The sequence below is a fragment of the Pan troglodytes genome, chromosome 3 (assembly GCF_028858775.2).
Source record: "Pan troglodytes isolate AG18354 chromosome 3, NHGRI_mPanTro3-v2.0_pri, whole genome shotgun sequence".
Classification (NCBI taxonomy): Eukaryota; Metazoa; Chordata; class Mammalia; order Primates; family Hominidae; genus Pan; species Pan troglodytes.
Window position 1 is genome coordinate 147,369,587 of NC_072401.2, and position 9,852 is coordinate 147,379,438.

Genomic DNA, 9,852 nt, shown 5'->3' on the forward strand with positions numbered 1-9,852 from the left:
ACCCTGCCAATTTTCCCCTAATGCTTCCAACAGGAATCTCATCCACAGATTCCTGACTTGAAGACAATGATGTGACTATTTTGCAAGTTTTATCTTATTTGCTAATGATTTTACTCTCAGGGTACTTACAAATGTAAATTTTCATTTATATCATTCCCTACCCCACCTTTAATTTACAGACTAGTCAGCTGCTTTTTAGGGCATCCCTTACCCTTGTCATTCCCAATATTAAAATAATTTATTTATTCTTGGTTCCATCCACAGTTATACTACCTTGAATTATTTCTACATCTGATCTCAGACCCATGACTCCCATCCTCGGCCTCAGAACACTGCTAACCTCAAAAGATTCTAGCTGTTCTTCAGTTCTTACTGTCACCCACATCCCACTGTTGCTGCTGAAATCACATGCTAGTCATCCTTTCACCCCACCAGGAATTCACAGTCAGTATGTGGCTTCACCGTGACTTTGGACATTCTTTTTCTGTAGAGTTCCACATCCCATATGCTTCTTTAGTCCTTCGCAGGCAAGGATTTATTTTGGTAGTGTAATTTTGTCTCCTTTGGTCAGGACATCAAAGTCTCCTCTTCTACTTCTGGAAGTGTATGATTCATAACTAGGTGAACTGGCAGCCACTTTGCCCTGGGTGTCTGCCTAAGTACACAGCAGATTCTACCCTTTCCAGTCAGCATATATTAACTCACTTGTACCTAGTAAAATCCATTTACTCATGTCCCTACTAATTTTCCTACCCACCCTCCAACACTTGCCTAAATATATTTAGAAACTTAAATTGGCGTAGGTCCTTTTGAGAGGGAGGAGACAAGATAAGCCAACCTAACATTTATAGGATATGTAATTCTACATCAACACAAGGCATTAAACGTAACACCACTAAAACATTTCTTTGAAGCCAGTCCCCACATGGCAGTAAAATGTTTTAAAGTTCAAACTAGTAAGATTACAATATCAATGAGTTTTGATCTTGATGTATCCTTAAAATGGGTGGAGGGTTTTCTGTGTGTATTCCAGGATCCAGCTTCTATTTTTCAGGAGATGAGGGGGAGGATGCAGTAAGGGAAAGAGAAAAGGATTTGAGTCAGAGAGACCTGCGTCCAAATCCTGGCTCCTGTACTCTCTTCTGGGGTGATCTCTGGCCAGTTCTCCAGATCCTTTGAGGTGGGATTTTCTCTCTGTAAAATGGAAGATATACTCTTCAGGGATGCTGGGAGGATTGGGATCAATTAAATGCTGCTTATCGTACCTGTCACCTAAGTTGATGCCTAATAAACAGTAATTGCTGTTTTATGTTTTGTTAAGCTGGCAGGGTAATTCAGTTTCTAACTTACATATGTCTATTTGAAAATGCACTGTAACCACTTCAAATTAAAGATTAAAATTGTATGGTATGAGAGTTATACCTCAATAAGGCTGTTAATTTTTTTTTAATTTAGAAAATTGAATCTATCAAATTCCCTTAGAAAATGTGAAAGTAATTTTTAAACTGAAAAATTTCACAGCCTGTTCTGTGGGTGACCAATAAATACTGATTAATGGACTTTATCTGTAATTTTTCATGAGACCGTAAGTCCAAGACCTCCCTTATGTAGCCTGCTCTTAATCCAAACATTAATTACTACTTTGGTATCATAAGATTATTATGATATCCATACTCTATGCATTGGGAAATAATTTGAAATTCATGAAGAAGTCCATCCTCATGCTTTGATAAATGAGTATAATTAGTTCCAAAATTTCTGTTCATAAGCCAAAACTGGTGTCATCAATCATTGAGTATTCCCATTAAAATTAATGTTAAAAACCTCAGTCTTTCTCTTAATGGAGTAATTAATAGAAGACAGTGCCTCATTTAGTAGTGTTGAGGGTCCCCGAGGCTCTGTCCTGGCTGCCTTTCTCTCCTCCATCCACCCACCCTCCCAAGGTGACCTCACGTCTCCAATCCCATGGTTTTGGATGCCTTCTGTGTACCATTGACTCCCAGATGTGTGTCCAGCCAAAGCATCTCACAGGAACTCATATATCTAACTTGACATCTCCACATGGCTGTCATCTCAAACTTGAGAGTGGCATGGGGATCATGAGTTCAGTGTGGGCTATGTTAAATTTAAAAACATTAAGAAGACAAAAGCCATGGATTTCTTCTAGGTTCCATAAAGGTATGTATCATTCTCTCCGTTGCTAAAGCCAAAAATCTTTTCTCATCTCACATCAACACCATCAGTAAAACCTGTTGCCTCCACCCTGAAAACATCCTTAATCTATGAATTTCTTTCCATTTCTGCGCCTTGCCTGCTGCCTTGCCTGAGGCTAGTTATCTGTTGCCAAAGTCTCCCTGCCACCACTCTTGCCCCTGCTACCATCACTTCTCACACGACATCCAGAGCACTCTGAAAAATGCAAATCAGTTTATGTTACTTCCCAGAATAAAATCTTCCAGTGGATTCCCATAGTACTTTGAATAAATCCAAACTCCTTCCAGTGGCTCAGTGGTTCTCATTCCTGAGGAGTGCTTGGAATTTCATGGGAGCAATTTTTATTGTTGAAATGATTGGAAAGGGGGGCTGTAACTGGCATTTAGCAGGCAGGGTCAGGAATGCTAGATATCCCATTATAGTGAGAAGGTCCTTCATTTTGCCTGTCAATCATTATCTGAGCCTGGATCATTATGCAATATTATATATTAAATACAAAGTACTTACATGGAATTTTCCAGGAATGCAATGACTGTGTCAATGTAGAAAAGGATGTACTTTGTTTTGTTTCAAAATTTGTCTAGAAATGTTTACTATTTCAGAAAATCACCTCACCCTTAGAGGAGCTACTGGCTATATCTGAGCCACTATTGCAACATTCCTGCACGTGCACAGCGATTCCACCTAAACGGGCAATCATTTGATGGCTTCTCATTCTTTCTAGTGGAGACCTGCCTGAGTATTGACATGTGGCAATACGAAGCACTTTATTATAAATTTCTTTATGAAATTACTCCTTTAACAATAACTAATGGTTGATTGACAATACCAGTCCAGGATTATGAGCAAAAATTTTGGACTAGTTATACTCATCCATTGAGGGATGAATACATTTCTGTATGAAGCCACAGATTATTTCCCAATGCATAGAGTATGGTTGTCATAACAATCTTAAGGCAAAATAAACAGAAATGAATGCAAGCCACAAGGGAGCAGTCTAAATCTTTGCGCCAGCTATTTATTCCCTCTTCCTACAGTGCTCCTCCTGACAGTTTGCATGGATGGCTCCTTCATGAGTATCATCCTGAGGCACTCTCCATCCCATCACCTACTTGAATTCTCTTTGGCACTTGTCACCTGATAAAGGACCTTTTTTGTTTTACACAACAGTGTGTCAACTGTGCCTTGAACATTGCCTGGAATATAGTAGGGGCCCAGTGCATATTTGTGGAATGAAAGAACCAATAAGGTGAGGCAATGTAGTGAGCATCCTCTTGGTAATATATAAATAGCATTCCTAATTCTATAAGATAGAAAACTGTCAAGTTTTGCCCAGTGAAATAAAATGTTTAAAGTGTTAAAACATTTGAGCCAACCTATAGCATCTGTGGTACCCAGGCCACCATTTCAGAGGTGGCAAATTAAGGCTAACTGAAGCTGACATTCACAATATATTTGCAAGCTCTTTTATACCAATTAGTTAAAACATATTTGTGGGCACAAATGTGAGGTATAAAAGCTTATGTGATATCTTATCAAGACTGGGGATAAAAACCAACCAATCATAGTGGATGGATATGAGGTCAGATTCCTCCCAGCAAACCCTGGTTACCAATTAGCACAAAAAGGCTTGTCAGCATCAAAAATTGAAGTATAAGCATAGTGCTCAGGCAAGTGGATATTTTCTTAAGGGGATCTACAAAGAGATGTGCTTAAAGTGTGTTAACCTGCTCCAGCCTCCCCATCTCCAGTCCATCCTTCACACCATCTTTCCAAAATACCAATTATATCACTCTACTGTGGTGAAAATCCTTCAGTAAGTTCTTGTCCCTCTATATGTCATGTGTAATGAGATTTTTAAAATGCCATTTACTTGCAAAATGTGTAGGGACCCTTTATAGTCCTCCCATCCTCCTAGCATGACCGCACACATGGCTAAGCTCTAGCCACACCTCACCCAGGCTGTACTAACAACCGCTGGCTCTTACACAGCCATCTGTCCGAGAGGTTCTTCTCCTGTTGCCTGGAAAATTCTAACTCATCCTTTAAAAAATGTTTGAGGCCTCCCTGATGCCTGTCTCAGGCAGTGGTGGGTGCTCTCCGTTTCACATGCACCATTCCAAGCAATAAACAGTCCTTGTGTAATTTTCTAATCATATTCTCCCACTCCGCTAGCTGCTGTTTGAATCCAGGACCGTATCTCATTTATCTTAGGATTCCCAGTGCTACTCCAGGGCGCAGAATATGATAAGCACTCAATAAATGTTTGTTTGAATGAAAAAGTGGACTCACCTAAAGCTATATAAACTCTTTGTGCAGGAGTAGACAGACCTCTCAGAAAAGGCTATTATAAATATGATTTTTGGCTGGGCACAGTGGCTCATTCCTGTAATCCCAGCACTTTGGGAGGCTGATGCAGGTGGATCACTTGAGGTTAGGAGTTTGATACCAGCCTGGCCAACATGGTGAAATCCCATCTCTACTAAAAATACAAAAATTAGCCAGGAATGTTGGCACACACCTGTAATCCCAGCTACTTGGGAGGCTGAGGCACGAGAATTGCTTGAACCCAGGAGGTGCTGAATGCAGTGAGCCGAAATTGCACCACTGCACTCCAGCCTGGGAGACAGAGCGAGACTCCACCTCAGAAAATATATATATGATTTCCATTTTTTTAGGGTTGAACATGACTCAATTTGTCTGCAAGGAAGGCTCACTCAGTCTGAATGTGAGATCTGAACTTTCCTTCCTTGGGATTCTTAGATTCTATCTCTTTAGAATACAGTTCAGCAAAAACAGGAGATACGTGAATTCAGGTGAATATTTACATGCATTAAATTCAACAAGATTTTTGTTTGTTTTTTTTGAGACAGGGTCTTGCTATGTTGCCCAGGCTGGTCTCAAACTTCTGCCTCAAGTGATCCTCCCGCATTGGCCTCACAAAAGTGTGAGCCACCACTCCCGGTCCTTAAACTTGATAAGATTTTACCAAGGATATTTTCAACCTTAACACTATCATGGAGTTCTCAAAAGAGTGAAAGATGTGGCCCAGCCTCGGTCACAGTTAAACTGAGGAGGCCCAGTATACAGGCATAGGAAAGAGAACAAGGGACCAGAGAGATGATGCAGCTCTACAATCCCTTGATGGTCCCTGTGAGGCATTAATGGCCAGAAAATGAGACCCTGAAATTGCATGTAAAATATTCTGTGTATATATCAAGGTGTCTTTTCCCTAAAAGGGTGGGGGTGGATAGGCCCATAGCTTTCATTAAATTCCCAAAGCCATCTGTGACGATAAAACATTAAGATCTGGCCCAATATCCACTCCTCCCACCTCTATGGAGGAAACTGAGGCCTGAGCAATTAGGTGATTTCTCCCAGGCCTCACGGCACTTTAGTGTCACATCTGTGTCTAGATCCCAATGTCCAGGGATCTTTCCACTTCTTGGCCACGTCGTTGTCCCACCAAAGAAGCCTGAAGGCTCTGGCAGTTCTGTTGGAAAGGCTTCTGAAATTGATGGCAGTGTTTCCATTTGTCCTAAGTTAAATGTAATATCAAAGGGTAGCACTTTAAAATTAGGGGTAAATACTAGGCTTATTATATTTGATCTCCATTTGACACCAGATTATATAACTATACTATGATACTTATATCTCCCTGGTTCTCTACAATTTGAAGATGCTTTTAAATTCCTTTTACATTTGTACCAGGTCAGAATGCAAATTTTATAATAAAATTACTGAGTTGCGTTTGAGCTTTTAAAATGGTAGTTTCATAGGCTCTTAGTTTCTAAAATAGTGATGATTTGCTTTATTTATACACGAGCTAAGCTATTTAACTCTTTAAAAGGAACTATGCATTTCAATATTTGGTTTTCTCTGTAGGAAATGACAATCAGAAGTTCCCCAGGGAAATTCTTGTTTCAACTCCATTGTTATGCTTTTGGAAAGAAAAACATCATTGCTTTTTGATTTAGAATAGCAAAAAGAGGTTATATGTTTCTGTTTATCATGGAATATGCCCCCCTTTTAGAGTTACAGCCTTGATGCAATTGCTGATGTATCAATGAAAACAGCCTATCGTCCTGTAACCATTTTCTTTGCTGTAACCATTTTCTTGGCTTTTAAATACAGTGTTTCTCCATATCTGAGGCATATAGCAGAAGGATTGGTTTCAGGACACCTTCAGATATCAAAATCCCCGGATGTTCAAGTCCCTTATATAAAATGGATAGTATTTGTGTATAACCTATGCACATCCTCCTATGTACTTTAAATCATCTCTAGATTAATTATATACCTACTACAATGTAAATGATATGTAAATAGTTGTTATGCTGTATTTTTTAATTTATAAAATAAATATACTACATTGTTTTCTTATTTGTAAGATTTTAAAGAAGAGGTTCAACTATATACAGTTCAGAGGTTCAACTACAATACTAAAGGAGAACAGGAAGTTCTTCCCAGGTTGCACACTGCCTACAGTGATTCTGCTTAAAGCATGGCATTATTGCAGAACTAATCTCACTCAGAGTGCTCAAATGGGGTAAGGGAGGGTGAAAAAGCTTCCAGTTGCAGAAGAGCTAATTGACATATGCTACTATCACTATGAAACATCTAACCTTGGGGAGTGGTGGGGAGGAGCTAGTGGGGAGAAGGGAGGATGGAACCAGTCCTCCCTCCATGGGAATTCTTAAAAGAAAAGGAAAAAAAAAAAAAAGATAGTCTGGAGGGGAAAGATCAGAAGGAAAGTCTAGGAGCATTATGCAAATATAGTAAAGCATTAGCATTATGTACACAGGAGGGGCAAATGCATGTAAATTGCAAACACAGAGGAAAACTAGTGGAGCAGGAGGGGTGATCTTCCAGGAGGCTTCACAGCCCAGGCCAGGGGCAAAGGAAGACAAGAAAGGAGGGAAAAATGAAGAGGGGTAAGGAATGACAACAAGAACAAAAAAAAGAAAAAGGAGAAGAAGGAGAAGGGGATGGGGAGAAGGGGAAGTAGGGCTAGCAGGAGTAGGGAGTGGAGGAGGAGGAGAAGGAAGGAAAACACTGGGAGAATGCAGTTGTTATCTGTACCTCCCTATTTCCCCAAGGTACCCACCTCAATTTCCCAGCCTTCCCCCAACCTCCAATTGCTGACCTGCTTGTTCCTAAGCTCCTTTTGAAAGCTGATTTTTCCGGCTTCTGATCATTCATTCAGGTAGCAAGCATTTCTTCAGCAAATGTTTATTGAGAATGGCTCTGGCAAGAGTGAAGATTTCATCTAGCCTTGGAGCAGGGCTGCCAGGAAATTGCAATGAGGAAGTAAAACCTGGGACAGTTCCAACAACAGCCTCAATCCCCAGCAGTGGGTGGTTACACTCAAATAGAATTGGGGTCACTGGCAAAATGGTCCTTTTTCCCGGGTTCCCTTACACAGCAGTCAAGTTGATGCTCCATTTGCACTGACTGTGGGTGAAGTGGGCAAAAGGTAGGCGCCTGAGATGTCAGGCAGTGGGAGATACGCCCTCTGACATTAATTAGGGATTGGTTGTTATGTTACTATCTTATTATACTGGACTTGTTCTCTAGTATTCTGCCCCAGTCTCCTGGCCAGCCTAAAGAATGAGGGATAGAAAGGCTGATTAGAAGCTCTGAATATGGGCAAAGGGACTTTCTGACCATCAAGTTTCCCTTCACAGCCATTGTTAGGGGATCCCTAAGGCCAAAATGATCAGGGTTTTGCTCTAGGGTTTTAAGCTCCGTGGTGGCTGCCCTAGTTCTTCCCAGAGAGTTTGTGTGCTCTGTGTGTTTCCATGCTGAACTGCCACACTGGCCCTCAATCAATAATCTTGGGGGGCTTCACTGTGGCCATAATTAGGCAGTCGAACAGTGGGTGGTGATCCCAGATTCCCTTGTAATTAATATGATTACTATAGTCTTCTTTTGTCTCACTTTCATCCCTTACATGTCCCACATAGCTCTTCGTTTTTGAGACTTTTTTTTTTTACAAATACAATTGTTCAAAGTTTTATAAATGTAACATGCCTGTGGTTAAATTAGTACAGAAAAACTTAGAACTGCAAAGCAACAATCTTGGACTCTACCCTTTCCTATCTTAATTTTGCTGTCTTGAGGCAATGTTTTTTGTTTTTGTTTTTGTTTTTGTTTCTAGACGGAGTTTTGCTCTTGTCACTCAGGCTGGAGTGCAATGGTGCAATCTCAGCTCACTGAAACCTCCACCTCCTGGGTTCAAGCAATTCTCCTGCCTCACCCTCCCGAGTAGCTGGGATTACAGGCGCCCACCACCACGCCCAGCTAATTTTTGCATTTTTAGTAGAGATGGGATTTCACCATGTTGGCCAGGCTGATCTCGACCTCCTGACCTCAGGTGATCCACCAACCTCGGCCTCCCAAAGTGCTGGGATTAGAGGTGTGAACCACTATGCCCAGCCGAGGCAGTGATTCTTAATATGTTACTGTTTTTCTTTCAGTTGGCATCTCCACAGCACTAAATAATAAACTTCTACTTTTATATCTTGATTTATCGATTTTAGGCCTTATTTATTGATTTCCTTGAGTGATAGAGAATTTAGCTAACTTATATGACTCCCACGTCCCTTTCCCGCCTCTTCCCAGTGTAGCAATTTCATGATTCTCATTTCCTTCACTGGCCTTCTTCATGTGTTCACACCTTAAATCTCCATTTCTTGTTCCGTCAATTGTAGACAGTTTCCCATGGCTGCCCGCTCACTGAGATGAAGACATAAGTGTTCATACCTTGGCTGCAACTTCACCTCCCAACCTCATCACCTGAACCTCTATTTGTATGATGTCAAGGTTGATGACATTTACACTGCATTCCTTAAACATAGCCAAGTCTCCTGTGATTTGTTCACAGGTTGATTCTAAATGTTCCAAACCAATAACCATTTACATTATCCTAACTGTGTCTATCTAGAACCAGGTGGTGAGGTCTGATTACCCTTCATTCTCTAAGGTTCCAATGTCACAACAACTGAGCCCCTCAGTGGAAAAACGTTTCCAGAGTCAAATTCTCGAGTGGCTGAGGATACAGCTGCGTGCCACACCCAGCTAATTTTTTAACTCTTTGTGGAGACAGGGTCTTGTTATGTTGCCCAGCTAGTCTAGAGCTCCTGGCCTCCAGGAATCTTCCAGCCTTGGTCTCCCAAAGTGCTGGGATTAGAGGCTTGTGCCACTGAGCCAGGCTAATTTAACCATCTTTATTATCAACCTTTCAATATTACAGGTATTATGTTTTCAATTTCCAAGAACTATTTTCCTTGATTCTTTTTTATAGCATCCTATTACTATTTTATGGATAGACTAGCTTCTTGAATCATCATTCTGAGAAGTTTTTCAGTAATATGTTTTATTTAAACATTTTTCTTCCTCCATTATACATTTTTCTGAGTTTTTGTTGTTGTTGTTTTTGAGACAGGGTCTTGCTCTGTGACCCAGGCTGGTCTCGAACTCCTGGGCTCAAGCAATCTGTCTGCTGCGGCCTCCCAAAGTACTGGGACTACAGCTGTGAGCCACTGTGCCCAACCTGTTGTTTATTTTTAATTTGAACTTTCTACATCATTGTGTTCACTTTTCTCAAATATGTGTTGAGCTTTAATTGTTCATTCA

The 9,852-nt window shown here is 40.7% G+C and overlaps 1 long non-coding RNA gene across 1 annotated transcript; it reads right to left on the bottom strand.

Moving 5' to 3' along the window:
* Window positions 1-880: 880 nt before the first annotated feature.
* Window positions 881-7,489, bottom strand: LOC134809840 (uncharacterized). The gene is made up of 2 exons (XR_010156398.1): window positions 7,361-7,489; window positions 881-1,194 (listed from the first exon to the last, which is right to left on the bottom strand). It is a non-coding gene; the product is annotated as an uncharacterized LOC134809840 (long non-coding RNA).
* Window positions 7,490-9,852: the final 2,363 nt, after the last annotated feature.